Source organism: Dermacentor andersoni, chromosome 1 (assembly GCF_023375885.2).
Source record: "Dermacentor andersoni chromosome 1, qqDerAnde1_hic_scaffold, whole genome shotgun sequence".
Lineage (NCBI taxonomy): Eukaryota > Metazoa > Arthropoda > Arachnida > Ixodida > Ixodidae > Dermacentor > Dermacentor andersoni.
In genome coordinates, this window is record NC_092814.1 from 210,032,428 (window position 1) to 210,048,084 (window position 15,657).

Consider the following 15,657-nt stretch of genomic DNA (forward strand, 5'->3'; position numbering starts at 1 on the left):
TTTGCATCGTTTCTTCCATACCAAGCCTTTTCTCACGCTCAGAGTGGATTCTTTTGTTAAAGGGGCCCTGAACCACCCTTCGGGCTTGCTGAAATAACGTAGTCCGTGAGTAGCATACGCTGCTGTGAACATCTGAGCCAAGTTTTGCTGTCGTACGCGGTGCAAGGAGCTCGCAAACGAATCGCGAAGTCACGTTTGTATCAAACGCTCTCTTTTCAACAGAAGGCCATGCCCTCAATCTCTACTGGGCGCACTTTTCGTCATCGAACGCTTTATTTCGTCATTCCCTTAGACGGCTGCTATTGGCCCATAGCTGACATCAAGCTGCGGTCGGCTACATGGAGTAGATACCGCGTCCGCGGCGGAGTGCCGCCACGAATCCACTGGTAAAGCACACTGCGGCTCACTGAGGACAACCGCGTTTAGCTTATGTTTAGCCCGTCGTAGGGAACCAAAGGCGGGAGTCGTGGAATCTACGTTAACATCCTAAATGAAATTTGAACTGCGCGCCACGAAGACATTTACAAGGCGGAGCGTTGTGGACACGCCCCACTGCGCCGTTGCCTTCGCAGTGCAAGGCATTGAATAAGGAACGGGAGCACAGCGGATGCCGTGTTTGATTGCCAATAACTCCACTTTTGATCGACGCATTGAAGTACTTTTTGCGGCAAAGCACTTCTGAAATAGCCTATTTTCACTTCAAGTGCCTTTCTCCACTTCGATAAAAAGTGGTTCAGGGCCCCTTTAACCGTACTTTACTAATACAGCTCAATTAGTGTCCCTTTAATGGGTATACGCCCGCGCGGCGAGCACCGAAACACACAGTGCACGGCGACGGACAAGTGCGCCGAGTGGAAAGAACAGGTTTGTTCAAGCAATAAAATATTCTCCGGAAGAATACCTTTATCTATTCTATGTATTCACGATACGATGAACGATTGTCCAGTGTCAACGTTTCTGAGAGACGACAGACGTCGTGGATGAGTCAGACACAGAAATTTCGATCCCCTGGGGTTCTTTCTCGCGCACCAGAGTGTCACAGGATGTAGCCGCTTTTTGATACAAACTTGGAAAAGTCCGGCAGTAATAAGTGACTGTTTCAGCTCCCCACGGAAGGGGCCCATTGGAGATTGTCAATTGACGTGACCTGCAAGTTTGCTTATGCGTCAGGTGAGTCAGTTTTCATCCAAGCCGCTTCGGGGATCATTCACCGAACACGTACCGTAACCTTTTTGTGGCACACTGTCCCGAAACATCCTTAATAGTCATAAGCTAACGAAACAAAGAAAGCAATGCGAGAAAATTTCAGTCTCTGATCGAGCTTCGAACCGGTGGATCCAGAACCGAAGATCCACTGAAAAGGTTATAAGTTTTCTTATTGTAATTTTATTGCGATAGCAATTATATGGACAACCCAAGTGTACTTCTGCCGTTGGTGTTGGCGTCGCCGTGAGGTTCCGTATAGAGTCCAAGGGCGATAAAATCGTCGCCGCGCGCCTTCTGCTTTATGTGCGCGAGCGAGCCGGCGAACGCGGCTCAATCTCGTGTGTGAAAGCGAGGAAGGCGGACAGGAAGCGGCATCTCCCCTAAAACGGCATTTCGTCGATGGAAGTGGACACGTGGTGCCCAACGGAATCACGAAGTAAATTTGTGTCGTGCCTTTCTTTGCGCAAAAATTATTAACATGCAATACCAACTAGCCTGAATGAAACATCGACGGACGGCCGTCTGACCCGCTTGAAGAAACCACGCCTAATCACCCCACCTAACGCTGACGAAATAAAGTTTTTTCTACCTATAGTAGGCCGTTTTCAAAAGTCACCAATAGCATACCCGGCCTATTAACGTGGCAGCCTTAGGAGCTCATGTCGCAGAAAAGCCGGTGTCGTCGGCGGCATCGGCCGTGAACGAAATATCCCGGAAGGCAATTCATAAATAAAAATAACTTGCAAGATGGGCTGGGTGGGAATCAAACAAGCGTCTCCGGAGTGTGAGACGGAGACGCTACCACTCAGCCATGAGTTCGATGGTTCAATGAGGCACAAAAGCGCCTCTAGGGATTGCGGTGTTGCCTTACAAACGCGCCGTAGAAAGTTATACTGCGGTTTATATCGGTTATTATGAGCATGTAAATTACAGAAGTCGCAGTTAAACTAGTAGCGAAGTACGTTTCCGCTACATTTCTTCTGCGCTTGGCGCACACGCAGAGCCATCTTGCGGTAGCACAGAAGACCCCCCTCCTCGCAATGTGCGGCGCTGCCCCGACAGGTGGCGTGCCACTCGCCCGCTTCTCCCCTTCGTCTCGTTTGACCGCATTGGGGCCGTGCGAGGACCGGTGCGAGGATGCCCCAATACCCTTGCGTTTAATAAGTTTTCTCGCTCTCTCCCCTTCCAACTTCCAGCGTGCGTCACTCGAACCCTCGTGTTTAGGTGACGCAGCTCCTCTTTCCGCTCACAGCGCGGTTCCTAGGTGTAGCGTCCGATGCAGGACGCCTCTGACATGATCGCTGCGCCGTAGCACGTCTGGTGGGAAAGCGTCCCCTGCGATGTTTGCCGTGCTCCTGGCGAGGAGTCATGCGTCTGCGTGGTGCTCCTGGAACAAATAATTAGAAAAATGTTGTGCTGTGGACTTAGAGGTGTTGTATATGAAAACTATGTCTTTGTGTGACTCAAGAGCATGCCGAGCGAATGAGTGGGCGGTGCGAACGGGGTGCGATAACGCTATCGCGTTCCACTCTTGAAGGCGAAGCTTAAGCGTCCTCCAATTTTTACGGGCCTGATGGAGCCTGCGGCCTATTACGGCCCTGACTGAGGCCTGGGCCCGAGCCAAGCCTGAAGCTCCTTGGACCGAGCCATCCCTGACGCTGAACTTCTGGATGCGTCGGGCTTCCCTCAGGTCATAAATGGACTTAGTACGCCTATATCGTCTCTCGGCCCGCCGGCGGATCACCCGAAGCCTCTCCAATTATTGGTCGAAATCTGTGCGTCTTGTAGATGTTGTACACGTCCGTGTAGAAGTCTGTAGAGCTTGTATGATCATATCTTAAAGGCGATCAGGATATTGATCTCTGCACTTGTCCTCGATCGAAATTCCGTACGCTTGTCAGTCTATCTGTCTTACGCACACAAGGTAAAGAGAACTGTCAAGGCTTCTGATGCACGTAGGAATGTCGCCGCTGCCATGAGTTTTAATGTCTGTGAACCACTGAACTTGGGAACTTAATCTATGCGACATGTCTAATGTCAAGTCCAAGCAGCTGCTCTAAGTCTCTCCTCGGAGGTAATTCGGGCTGTCATCGTTTAAAACTCATGCTCGGCAGCGAGATCAACTAGACTCGTGCCTCATTTATTTGTCCTGAAGCTTCCGCAGAGTGGATGATGAGCGTTAAAGTTACCCATGATTATACAAGGGCCTGGAGTTTTTGCATGCCGTTTAGTTTCTGTCGATCAAGTCGATGTGATGGGGATATATGCAGGCGCCTATCAGTGTGAATGAAACTTTCGTCTTTTCAACACGGAGACACATGTACTAATTGTCGTTGTGGAGTGCACTATTTGGTGAACATACGTGAGCTCCTTGCGGATATACACAGCAACTTGACTACATTCAATGCATCATGAAGAAACAAATGATTTGTAGCTGGAAAGTGGTGTTGCCTTTGAAAAATGAGCTTCACAAATTATGATAATGGAGAGCTTGTTCTCAATATCAAAGTGCCGACATTCTGACATCCATGACTGCAGACCTCTGGCGTTCCATTGAAGCATGGAAGCACACTTGACTTGCTCCCTAGAATTGCCGCAGTGGTTGCGGATGGCAAGCAATCTTGTTACTGTAGACCCGCAAGTACTGGTTCCAGAGAATCCAGGGGCCCTATAACGTAAAACTAGTCCAATATGTTTTTATTCCAATCTCTTGACGTCAAATTTGCGTAACCGCCAAGGCAAGCATCGGGCGGTGACCCGCAGGGTTGTCTGAAAAGACCAATCAAACGCTCTCCTCGTTCATAGGAGGTCACTTTTGTTTGCTTGAAAGACGAATAACATTGCCTACACTGAGCGGCTTGTCTTATCTAATTGGCTGACAAGAGGCGAGGAGCACGCTCAAGCGGAGAGGGATTCGATGGGGCCGAACCACTGCACTGAAAATTGATAACCGGATAAAGAGGGTGGTGCCGGCGTCTGCGATTGGTGTGCTTTTCCTTACTTAGCTTGCGGTGGCTGGTCGAAAATTGCGGCGGAATGCAACGGAAGCTTAAGATTGACGCTAAAACGGATCCTTAGCAAAGAATAATTGGTAGAACGTGGTCCTAAAGGTGCCGAAAGTGCTCGAAAACGTTACATGGCCACGCAAAAAGTTTTATTATACGCAAATAAACCGATGTTCTCCGGCAGGTGCGAGTAGCCGGTGCCTAAGCAATCGGCGGCAGCCATCTTTTATTTCTTTCCAAACGGGGCAGCCTGCGGCTATTCAGAAGAAAATTCAGTTTTGTTCGGCATATTAATGCACCTTTAACACGTGCACGTCACTTTGATGCGGTGAGTTTTTGCGGTTTTGTGACGTCGTGTGACAGGCAGGTGAAGTGGGTGCAGCCCGAAAACTTTTGAAAAATAGCCGAGGGCTAATGGCGAAAAGGCGTCGAATCAGAAATAACTATTTTTGTTTTATTCGGTCAAATCATGCATAATCAGTGTGTACACGTCATATCAGATGGGGAGCTATTACGGTCATCATGACGTCGCGTGACCGACAGGTGAAGTGGCGGTGGTCCAAAAAAAGTTTTTGACCAATAGCGGAGGGCTGATTGCAGAATTGGAATAGAGAAGTTTGGAATAGCTTTACGTTATAGCGCCCCAGGACTCTACCTCAGACAAGTGGTAGAAGACCCTACGAAGACCGCTCCTACAAGACCAGCAATGGGCCGTCGAGCAGGCTCGCGCAGCGACCTCCAGGTACTCCCTGTCGGTCCCTACGTGGGAGACGCCCACTGCGCGCTGACGTGCGTAATGCAGGACTTATAATAAAGTTTGTTCAATCCAATTGCAGTGCGCATTTAGCGGATGGCGTTTGCATATTGTTGAGGTCACTGGTGAGTGTTATCCGCGCGAAATGATAGAGTCAGCAAATACATAATGAACAAGCATGCGTTAACTTCTTATTTCGCGTTAGGTGTTTACGCTTATGTCAGGAACACGAATAGAATTGTTTTCGCCAGCTTCACGCCACATGACTAATCGCGTTGCTTTTATTAAAGTGGCAGTGCGGGAGCTCTTTAACCTGGTTCTTGTTCGGGGAAGGCGACAACGAGCTCCTCGTTACATAAAGAGACGACGGTCTATGCTCACGTTGTATAACTATTCGCTCCCTGCGGCAATTTGTGCGAAAACTCAATTTCGCCTTCTAGGCTCACGATACGGCGCTTTCCTTCCCGTTATCGTTGGTATGAGCATATGTAGTATATTGGGGCTACTACTTAACACTTCCTCCATACGGAGCCATTCGGCAGTTCTTTACACATCGGTCGGTGAAAATTTACAAAGCCACTCGCTTTGAACGCTTTGAAAGCAACTCGCTTTGAACGAAGAATTCACGCTATTGCACTCCAGTTCCCTTACAAAAAAAAAGAGTAAGAACGTGGTTCTCAGAAATTATCTTCTCTCAAAGCACGCAAACAAGCACCACGTTTTCTTGAGAATGTGAACTTTGCTAATTTTTCTTTCGTTTATTTTTTAAAACTGGGCGAAAAACTCGTCTCTTTAGCCTCAGCCTCAGCGTTCTTGAGCTTCGCTCCACCAGATTTTTAATGCGATTAGCATTCTTTGCCTACATAGGTGTTTTGATCCGTCCGTCTGTCTGTATTCTTACGCACACCTGCAGTGGCCCAAGTTGTTTACCAGCATGGAGCGCTAGGTATTTGCTCATCGTCGCGATACCATCGTGGTCATTCCATCTTCTTCATTCCAGCTTTGTCATCTGACTGTTGTCATACCGTCATCGTCACGCCTTCTACGCCGACCAGGAGGCCCAAGTTTTTTAATAGCTTGAGCCACTAGGTATGCGCTCGTGGTCGGGATGTCGTCCTTGTGGTTACATTGTCGTTATTCCAACTTTGTCATCCGACTCTTGTCATTCTATCGTCGTCCAGCCATCATCGTTATACAGTCGTCATGCGCTCGTTCTCATACCGTCTTTGTGCGGCAGTTGTGGTCGCTCCATCGTCGTCACCCCAGACTCGTGATTCGACTTTTGTCATGCCGTTGTTGTCGTCAAATTATCGTCGGCACACAGTCTCCGCGATACGTCATTGTCACGCCATCGTCGTCATTGGTTTGTCATCATACAGTCGTCGTCATTTTCTTGTCGTCATACAGTCGTCGCTATGGGTTCGTTGTCATACTGTCGTAGTGATGCGTCGTGGTCGTACCATCGTCGCCATTCTAACTTCGTCATCTGACTCTAATCATGCCATCGTCATCATGCCGTCGTCGACACGGTGTTGTTTTACCCTCGCCATCACTTCAAAAACTTTATACCATTGTCGTCATGCGTCGTATTCACACCACGTTCATCGTTTTATCGACGTTATCCGATCCCTCGTCGTTTGTTTCATTGTAATCATGCTGTCTTCATTCAATTGTGATTATACCTCCGTTGTCACGCCATCGTCGTCACTGCGTCGCCGTCAGAAAGTCACTGTCACGCATCCGTTGTCATACCGTCGTCATGTCATCGCGGCCGTGTCGTCGTCACCATTCCAGCTTCGTAATCCGGTTGTCGTCATACACTCGTCGTCATCCCATTGTACTCGTGCCGTCGTTATGCCATCGTCATCATCTCAGAATTGCCATCTGATTGCCGTCATGCCATCGTCGTCATGCCACCTTTGTTGTTCCATCGACGTCATTTCTTCTACTTTGTAATTTCATCGTCATCATTGGGTGGTCGTCCATAAAGTCGTCGTCATGGGTTATGCTCATGCGTGAATTTGGCAAGCGAGAGCCATAGCAAAGTAAGCTGATACCATAGACCGTGTAGGTCGCACGTAGCAGAAGTAATGAAAGCCTCAGAATGACCGCTACACATTTTCAATAAACGTGACTTCAGCAATACAGTGTGCCGCTACATTGCTTGGACGTTAACTGATTTTTCTTTCTTTTTTTTTTCTTTTTTCATCCAGCAGGTGTAGGTCCCAAGCACGACGCCAACCTCACAACAGGAAAGTTTGAAAAAAAAAAAATAAAGCTTCGCGCTTATGCTACAGCACTCGAGAGTGCATAAACTTACACTATACAGTTGTGCAACCTGTAGCTACGTTTACGTGAACTCTATAAAGTAGGTTCGAGTCGGCTTGTCGGGCCAAAATCCAGCCGTGTGGTTTATATGTAAACGCTAGCGGATAGAACCGAGCGAGCGTCGAGGCGAATTCAGTAACCCGCCCGCAAAAGCTGGATTGACTCGCCCAACCCGCTTGCGTGCAAACGAGGTCGGTTCAGGGTGGCTCAGTTCGACCCGCTCGTACAGAGTACACAAGTGACGCCTCCTCGCGCCACAGACAACAAAAGGCGAAGAAGTCTGGGAGAAGATAAGGGCGTATATTGCGCAATTATGTGCACAAACGTTGACTTTTCGCTCGAAAGCCTATGCTCGTGTCTTTTTCTTTTTCTTTTCCTTTTTTTTTTATATGCCCCTTTACACAACGCTTTCTGCGGAGGTGTCGAGCCACTTTCGTACCTTGGCCATTCAATTTTTACGAAATTCACAGCACATATAAGGTGCGAGCACTTCATATTCACTTTTTTTAAAGCAGATCCCAAGCAACCTGCGAATCTGTCTAAGCAAAACTTTCGTTGGTGTTTGTTAGGAAGGCTCTTTTTGCAGAGTGACAATTTGCAAGTAGATCCTTCAACGAAGATGGGCACGTTTTCCCCGGAAAGCGCCTCGATCAACGTAAATCTGTGGCGCTCCAACATGGCACACACCACCGACTGAAACCAGAGTCTGTCGCAGACATCACACTCCGAACTGAACTCATCCTGCACGAACTCATTCTCAATGTCCTCGTTTTCGGGCTGTAAAAGATACGGTAATATTTCGCTATTGTCACTACGTATCAATTTTCACCCACTTCGCGTTTGCAATGCACTCGCGTTCCAACTTCCAAGAATTACGTCGCTGTACCTCGCTGTGTATCGACACTGCCCTGTTTCGCGTTTCTGATCAAAACGTCCGCCGCGTTATTCAACGCCTCCAACGCTGACGCGCGCACCACTACTGGCCACAGGAGTGAGTGAGTGAGTGAGTGAGTGAGTGAGTGAGTGAGTGAGTGAGTGAGTGAGTGAGTGAGTGAGTGAGTGAGTGAGTGAGTGAGTGAGTGAGTGAGTGAGTGAGTGAGTGAGTGAGTGAGTGAGTGAGTGAGTGAGTGAGTGAGTGAGTGAGTGAGTGAGTGAGTGAGTGAGTGAGTGAGTGAGTGAGTGAGTGAGTGAGTGAGTGAGTGAGTGAGTGAGTGAGTGAGTGAGTGAGTGAGTGAGTGAGTGAGTGAGTGAGTGAGTGAGTGAGTGAGTGAGTGAGTGAGTGAGTGAGTGAGTGAGTGAGTGAGTGAGTGAGTGAGTGAGTGAGTGAGTGAGTGAGTGAGTGAGTGAGTGAGTGAGTGAGTGAGTGAGTGAGTGAGTGAGTGAGTGAGTGAGTGAGTGAGTGAGTGAGTGAGTGAGTGAGTGAGTGAGTGAGTGAGTGAGTGAGTGAGTGAGTGAGTGAGTGAGTGAGTGAGTGAGTGAGTGAGTGAGTGAGTGAGTGAGTGAGTGAGTGAGTGAGTGAGTGAGTGAGTGAGTGAGTGAGTGAGTGAGTGAGTGAGTGAGTGAGTGAGTGAGTGAGTGAGTGAGTGAGTGAGTGAGTGAGTGAGTGAGTGAGTGAGTGAGTGAGTGAGTGAGTGAGTGAGTGAGTGAGTGAGTGAGTGAGTGAGTGAGTGAGTGAGTGAGTGAGTGAGTGAGTGAGTGAGTGAGTGAGTGAGTGAGTGAGTGAGTGAGTGAGTGAGTGAGTGAGTGAGTGAGTGAGTGAGTGAGTGAGTGAGTGAGTGAGTGAGTGAGTGAGTGAGTGAGTGAGTGAGTGAGTGAGTGAGTGAGTGAGTGAGTGAGTGAGTGAGTGAGTGAGTGAGTGAGTGAGTGAGTGAGTGAGTGAGTGAGTGAGTGAGTGAGTGAGTGAGTGAGTGAGTGAGTGAGTGAGTGAGTGAGTGAGTGAGTGAGTGAGTGAGTGAGTGAGTGAGTGAGTGAGTGAGTGAGTGAGTGAGTGAGTGAGTGAGTGAGTGAGTGAGTGAGTGAGTGAGTGAGTGAGTGAGTGAGTGAGTGAGTGAGTGAGTGAGTGAGTGAGTGAGTGAGTGAGTGAGTGAGTGAGTGAGTGAGTGAGTGAGTGAGTGAGTGAGTGAGTGAGTGAGTGAGTGAGTGAGTGAGTGAGTGAGTGAGTGAGTGAGTGAGTGAGTGAGTGAGTGAGTGAGTGAGTGAGTGAGTGAGTGAGTGAGTGAGTGAGTGAGTGAGTGAGTGAGTGAGTGAGTGAGTGAGTGAGTGAGTGAGTGAGTGAGTGAGTGAGTGAGTGAGTGAGTGAGTGAGTGAGTGAGTGAGTGAGTGAGTGAGTGAGTGAGTGAGTGAGTGAGTGAGTGAGTGAGTGAGTGAGTGAGTGAGTGAGTGAGTGAGTGAAAACTTCATTGAGCTCTAGTAATTGTGCTCTTCTGCTGCTGGGACGGATTCTTCAGGGGAGTCCTCCTCCTTGTGTTTTCCCCGGAGGTCTTCACCCGTTGCTTCGCCACAAGAAACCAAAAGCCGTAGGACTTGAACATCTTCTGTGACAGCATTCTGGCGCTATATACGGTGCCTCAGCGCCGCATAAAGGCAAGAATAGTGGGTACAGGACAGGGGCCTAGTGTCCACTTAGCCAGACAGCCAAAGTGGAGGAACAGAACAAAAAATAGCTTGAAAAGAACGATTAAAAGTTCAACGACGATTACGATACTCCCTAGTGCGAAATTTGAGCGCAGCTCTATACGCGTTTCCATTTCGCGATATATTGGCTGGCGCGGACAATCGGTCTCGTGCGGCACGTTGCAAACGGAGCGAAGTCATTGCCCCTATTTTTTATTAGGCCAAAAAAGTACAAACAGATCTTTACAAATATACGCACTATTTATTTATTTTTTACCTATTGAAAGCACCTCAAGGACCACAGGGTTTTACATGAGGGATGGCGGAATTGATGTTTGTGAAGTTAGTTGATGTTTACGAAGAGACACGGCGGCTTTGAACTGCACAGGGTTGACGTGAAGGACGATGTGTGAGGGAAGATTGCCCCAGTCGATGGCTGTTTTGATAAAGAACGACTGAAGGTGCGCGACGGTGCGGCTACGTGGGGGGTACACAGCTTTAACATAGCTGATGCGTTGAGAGTTGTGATCAGCTGGATTGATAGGAGAACAATGAAACAAAACATGAAAAAAATGTGTGATACAGTGAAAGTCTTGCAATTTGCGGCGGACTTGAAGACTTGGTAGACATGCTTCTTTTTTTAGGTTATTTACGCTGGTAGCGTAAAAGTGATATGAATATACGAATGTAATGGCGCGGTTTTCGATTGATTCAATGCGATCGGTTAGAGCGCGCTCGGGAGGATCCCAAACAGAACAAGCATATTCTATTCTTTATTTGTAGCGCGAAGTCACATAGACGGAGACTAGAAAGAGACAGCACGAACGCTAACTGTCAACTAAATCTTTATTGAAACTATCAACATATATACACGTGATTGCAAAAACCGTAGCAAACCAACATGACAAGGTCTAAAGACTATCAGTTATACATCTCAGAAGGTACGGAAGCGCTAAAAACTAAACAAGAAGTTGCACTGCTTGAGATTGACACACATGCGGAGAAGATATTGAAATTCGCTTTCTAAAAGTGATATTGACGCTTGGCTACCACAATTGTGTTAGTCGGTCCTAATCTTTTAATGTGAAATTCCTCAATTATTTCGCGGGTGGTTTGGCATTCGCGTCTTGAAAGGACTTTTGTGTCCTTAAACAAAGTTTTACAACCGCAATTAAAACAATGCGACGCTAAATGTGAATCATTAGGGTTGTTAAGTGATTGTTCTTTTAGTCCGATATTGAGGCACCAGCCGCTCTGTCCAATATAAGCCTTCCAGCACTTGAGTGGAATCAGATAAACTATACCAGTGTTACAAGGTACAAAAGGGGACACAAGCCTAACGCCAAGATAAATTTTTATTATTCTGCCCCCCTGCTCAAGTTTCCTCTTTATCATAGGGTACATCATAGAGAACTTGTGGGGGGGGGGGGGGGGGAGCGAAAACCATATTGCGTCATATCTACTAGCCACGTTCCGTAAACCGTGTGACAACCTATGTACTATCAGTGTCAAATGAAACGTGAACAGCGAAGCGCGTGGTCCAAACATAAGTGAAGGTATAGTGCGCGCCGTCCAGTCATCACCATTGACAGGAACGCATTTGCCGATTTGGCCGCACCGCGCCATCCCCCAATAGTGAAATATTTTCGCCTGTGATTTGGTTCTTACATTGGATAGGTGGAAAACAGAAATAAAAGAAAACCAAAGCTAAAGTTTGCAGTTTACGGCGAGTATTGACGCACAGTTCGACGTCTTAGCATGCGGCGAGGCTGGCTTGAGAAGTTCGAGCAGGAGGCTGAAAACGCGGGTCCCGCAGCTGGCCAGGAAAATGTCCCACTGTTTGGCCTCGGGTGTGTCTTTTGCCCGGAAGAACACGTGGACTTGCTCCTCGTAAATTTGCCAGGCGGACCCATCTCCCTCGAACGGCTCGAGCCTTCCGTACAGCGGCATGGCGACAGCAACGGGGGGCGGTGTTTCGCCGCTCGGGGCGGCGTGGGACGATCCGCAAGTACTCGTCGCCATCCTCGTCGCCAGTGTCACGATCCACCCGGGTTCGTGAACAAGGGAGGGCTCGAGGCACCCTCCGTTAGAAGGACGCTCCGCAGCGCGATGGTGCTAAACGATGACTGACCGCCGAGCAGCCGTGCTCGCCGGTGTTTATTGCGGTGCGGTGACCAATGTTGCCTGACGAGCTTGGCAGGCCACCGAGCCTGGCGGCGAACGAACATTATGCCTGAAGGGGCGTCACATGCTTGCTACAGTCATTCGTTCGTTCGGTCGGTCGGTCGGTCGTTCATTCGTTCGTTCGTTCGGTCGTTCGGTCGATCGTTCGATCGTTCGTTCGATCGCTCGTTCGATCGTTCGTTCGGTCATTCGTTCGGTCGTTCGTTCGACGTCTTAAAACGCTAGGCAATAGGAAGACGACACAGCGCGTCTCAGGCCGCTAGGGCCCCACCAGCTCGATTCGCATCGGCATCTCATGCTGCAACGATTCGCGTAATGCTTCGCATTACATAGATGTAAACTACAGTTGACTCTGCCACTTTTTTTTTTCAGAACACTGTACATGGCTTTGTTCCACGTACTGGCAACATTATGCCCATTCATAATCTAACTGCTCCACCACAGAGAAAACGCGATACGGTGTACGCACACAGTATACTCAACAAACAAGTAGGCATACACATTATGTGTGAACATCAAAAAGGGTTTGATGAAATACTAAGTTGCTCACCGGTGATGCAAACGTAATATTGGGGCGTGCTCAAAACCTGACCCCGTTTCTATACCACGCACTTACATTTCGCTGTGACAGATTTACATTTCCTTCTCGAATCAAGACAGGAATCAGAGCTGTGCAAGGGTAGATGAAGCCTAATATGTTAGATCTCGCGCTCTCATGGGCTAATAGAAGGGAGAGGTATGTTTTTTTTTTCTAAAAATAATATGTGAACAAGTGCTGCCTGCGTTGTCATGGCAGCCCAATGTACTTATCAACTGAGCGTTGCCTAGCTAATAACACGGAAAGAAAGCTCGCAAAATATCATATCGCGACCGAGTGAGCGCACTTCGTACCTTTTACACGTACACCACAAGTCCCACGGATCGGTGCCTTCAGCCAAGCCTTTAGCCGCAAGTGTACAAACAACTAAAGAAAAGCCACATATAATATCGAAAGCAGAACGAAATAGCGGCATACAACAAAATCCACAGCACGTGGTTAGCAACGTGCCCATAGAAAAAGCCACTTGTATTCGATCTCTGGCTGCAGAGAGAGAGGGGGAAGGCAGGGAGGTTAACCAAACGCGAGTTTCCTGTTGGCTGCCCTCTACTGGGGTGGGGATATAGGGGTTGTAAAGACGACAAAGAGCGAGAGCAGAAAAAAGGAACAAGCAAAAAAAGAAGGAAAAAAATAAACTGGTAACAGAATCACAGGCGTTCACACTGCAGATTTCGCGCAAGAAAGCAAAGGCAACTTGCGCGATGTCCAACGTACCACAGTTGATTCTCTCTCTCTCTCTCTATTTTAAGTCGATAACGTTCTAGTAAACCTTGTTAAGTAGCTAAGTAGTGATGTCGCACTAATAATTTCAAAAAAAAATTATTGAAAGAAAATGGACAACGCTGGTTACTATGCGTAGCGGGAATGTCCGCTGACGAACATTGCAGCTGACGCACTCGAAACGGACACTATTCCACGGAAGGTGTGCTACCAGCCCTCAGTGTATACCCAGGTTGCCAGTCCCTGGGTGGGCTAGATGCTGAAGTAACTGATCCCCAAGTCTGATGCACAACTTAACGCAAGGAACTGGTTAATGATATCAAGCGATAATTTGCACGAGACCTTCTGTTGGCCGACTTATAGAAGAACATTCCCCATTTCCCAATACTTGGCGAGAGTAAGTCGTATGTACCGACTGTTCAAAGATTCATGTTATTATAGCAAGGCTTTAAGTACAGTATTTTTTTATCTTCCGCTAATATAATAGTGGCCAAGAAGGGGAATGATGTATTAGCATTGCAACATCGCATTCATCAAAAAGCGACCGGACACATGGCTTTGTAATCATGAGGATCTAAATCAGGTAATTTGGCAAGAATAAAGGACGAGAAACGTTGAACAAAACTGTCGTTTAAGATACTTCCACAGACACCATCCTAACTCAGGCCACTATACGAGTTGAAACCACTGGCGTTGTTGGTTAAAATGTTAACAACAGGCGAATATTTTCCAAGATTCCTCATAAAGATGTCGGCAAGGCTGTAGATTAAATTATATTCATCATTCTTGAGGCCTGCTACGTATATCTTAGATGCGTATAAGCAGCCCGCATTAATTAAAACAAGGGATTCGGCCCCTGAACGATAAGGTTGTCTTCCTTTTTTCCCGATGCTGGAACTTACAATTTCAGGCAAGTTATCAACAACTCGATTTATTTTCTAAGCCGCCGAGTCCGCTTCCGAATAAAAGCCAGCTAAGGTTGACTTCTTTTTTTTTTAATGCACGAGTATAATGACCTTAAAGTAAAGCTGTGCGATTATTCGATTCGTATTTGATTCCGGAATTCACTAATCGAAGTGGCCGAATATTTGTTTCTGTTCGAATAACGGATAACAACGGTTGTTGCAGTCTACAGCCAGAATGACCGATGGAGACCATTCTGACTGATACCGCTGCATGAAAACCGCGCACATTGCACAGGCGCACTATAGTTACCGAACAGACGGCTGGAAAAAGTCACTACAGCACAACAGTGTCCAGCGGTTAAAGAGCATGCTTCGCCTTAGGCAGCCCACGAGTTTGTCACCTCGATGTGGGCAAAGCAATTTATTATTTGGCCACTATTTCAGCATGTTTCGATTCCTTTAAAACAACGTGCGGTGCTGTAGCATTGCGCTTAGTTCCTTCCACGCACGCAACATTTCACTGCGTTGCAGTTGCTGTTACTTTGTTGCGTTACTATTATAGTCACAGTACACGAGGCACGACCAGCTTTCAGTTGTTTCTCACAAGCTTATCAGCGGATATGGCATACCAATTGGTAATGGAATTGCACGCGACAAATAACTTGAACAAGTCTCCTTTTTTTGCCGGACGCATTCAACGCAACATTTATGTTTCACTTTGTCTAGAAATCGCAAATATTTGGTATTCGAGTGAACACTCGTACGTCGTTCTTCTAGAATATTCGCATTAGATTAGAAAATTTCGCCATTTGAACTTTAGTTGAAACACGTCAACAGGACAGACGTCTCTTCAGCGGGGTCGTCAGGTTAGCGGTCAAGTTATAGCGGAGCAGGTACACGCATGGGGAAACCAGACTTAATTTTAACATCACCAGTGCATAACATGAAGAACATCATGCAATTCTTTCGCGTAATTAATACTTCTGGGCACGGGAACACCATTAAACGTCTATCGTTGGACTAAAGTTGCGGGTTTTAACGTGCCGAAACTGAACAGTGAGTGGAGAGCTGCGGAGTAACTCTACTACGTGGTATTATTTAACGTGCACCTAAACCTATGCCTGCGAACGTTCTTGCACTATAGTGCAAGAACGTTCGCAGGCATAGGTATCCAGTGCGCCTTGGGATATTATAATATCCCAAGGGCGCACTGGATACAGTGCGTCCCTTGGTTACACACAAAACCTTGTGTGCTTAGATTCCGCCACTTTATCCCCCGGGGCATTTCACTCGCCGATGCCAGAAGTCCCTTCAAAGGATTCAGTATCAGGCTTTGTACTTAAA

General features: G+C 47.6%; 1 protein-coding gene across 1 annotated transcript in view; it reads right to left on the reverse strand.

The window, feature by feature from the left end:
- Positions 1-15,657, reverse strand: part of LOC126547435 (glycosyltransferase 25 family member-like) — a 361,867-nt gene that overhangs the window by 44,599 nt on the left and 301,611 nt on the right. The window lies entirely within an intron of this gene.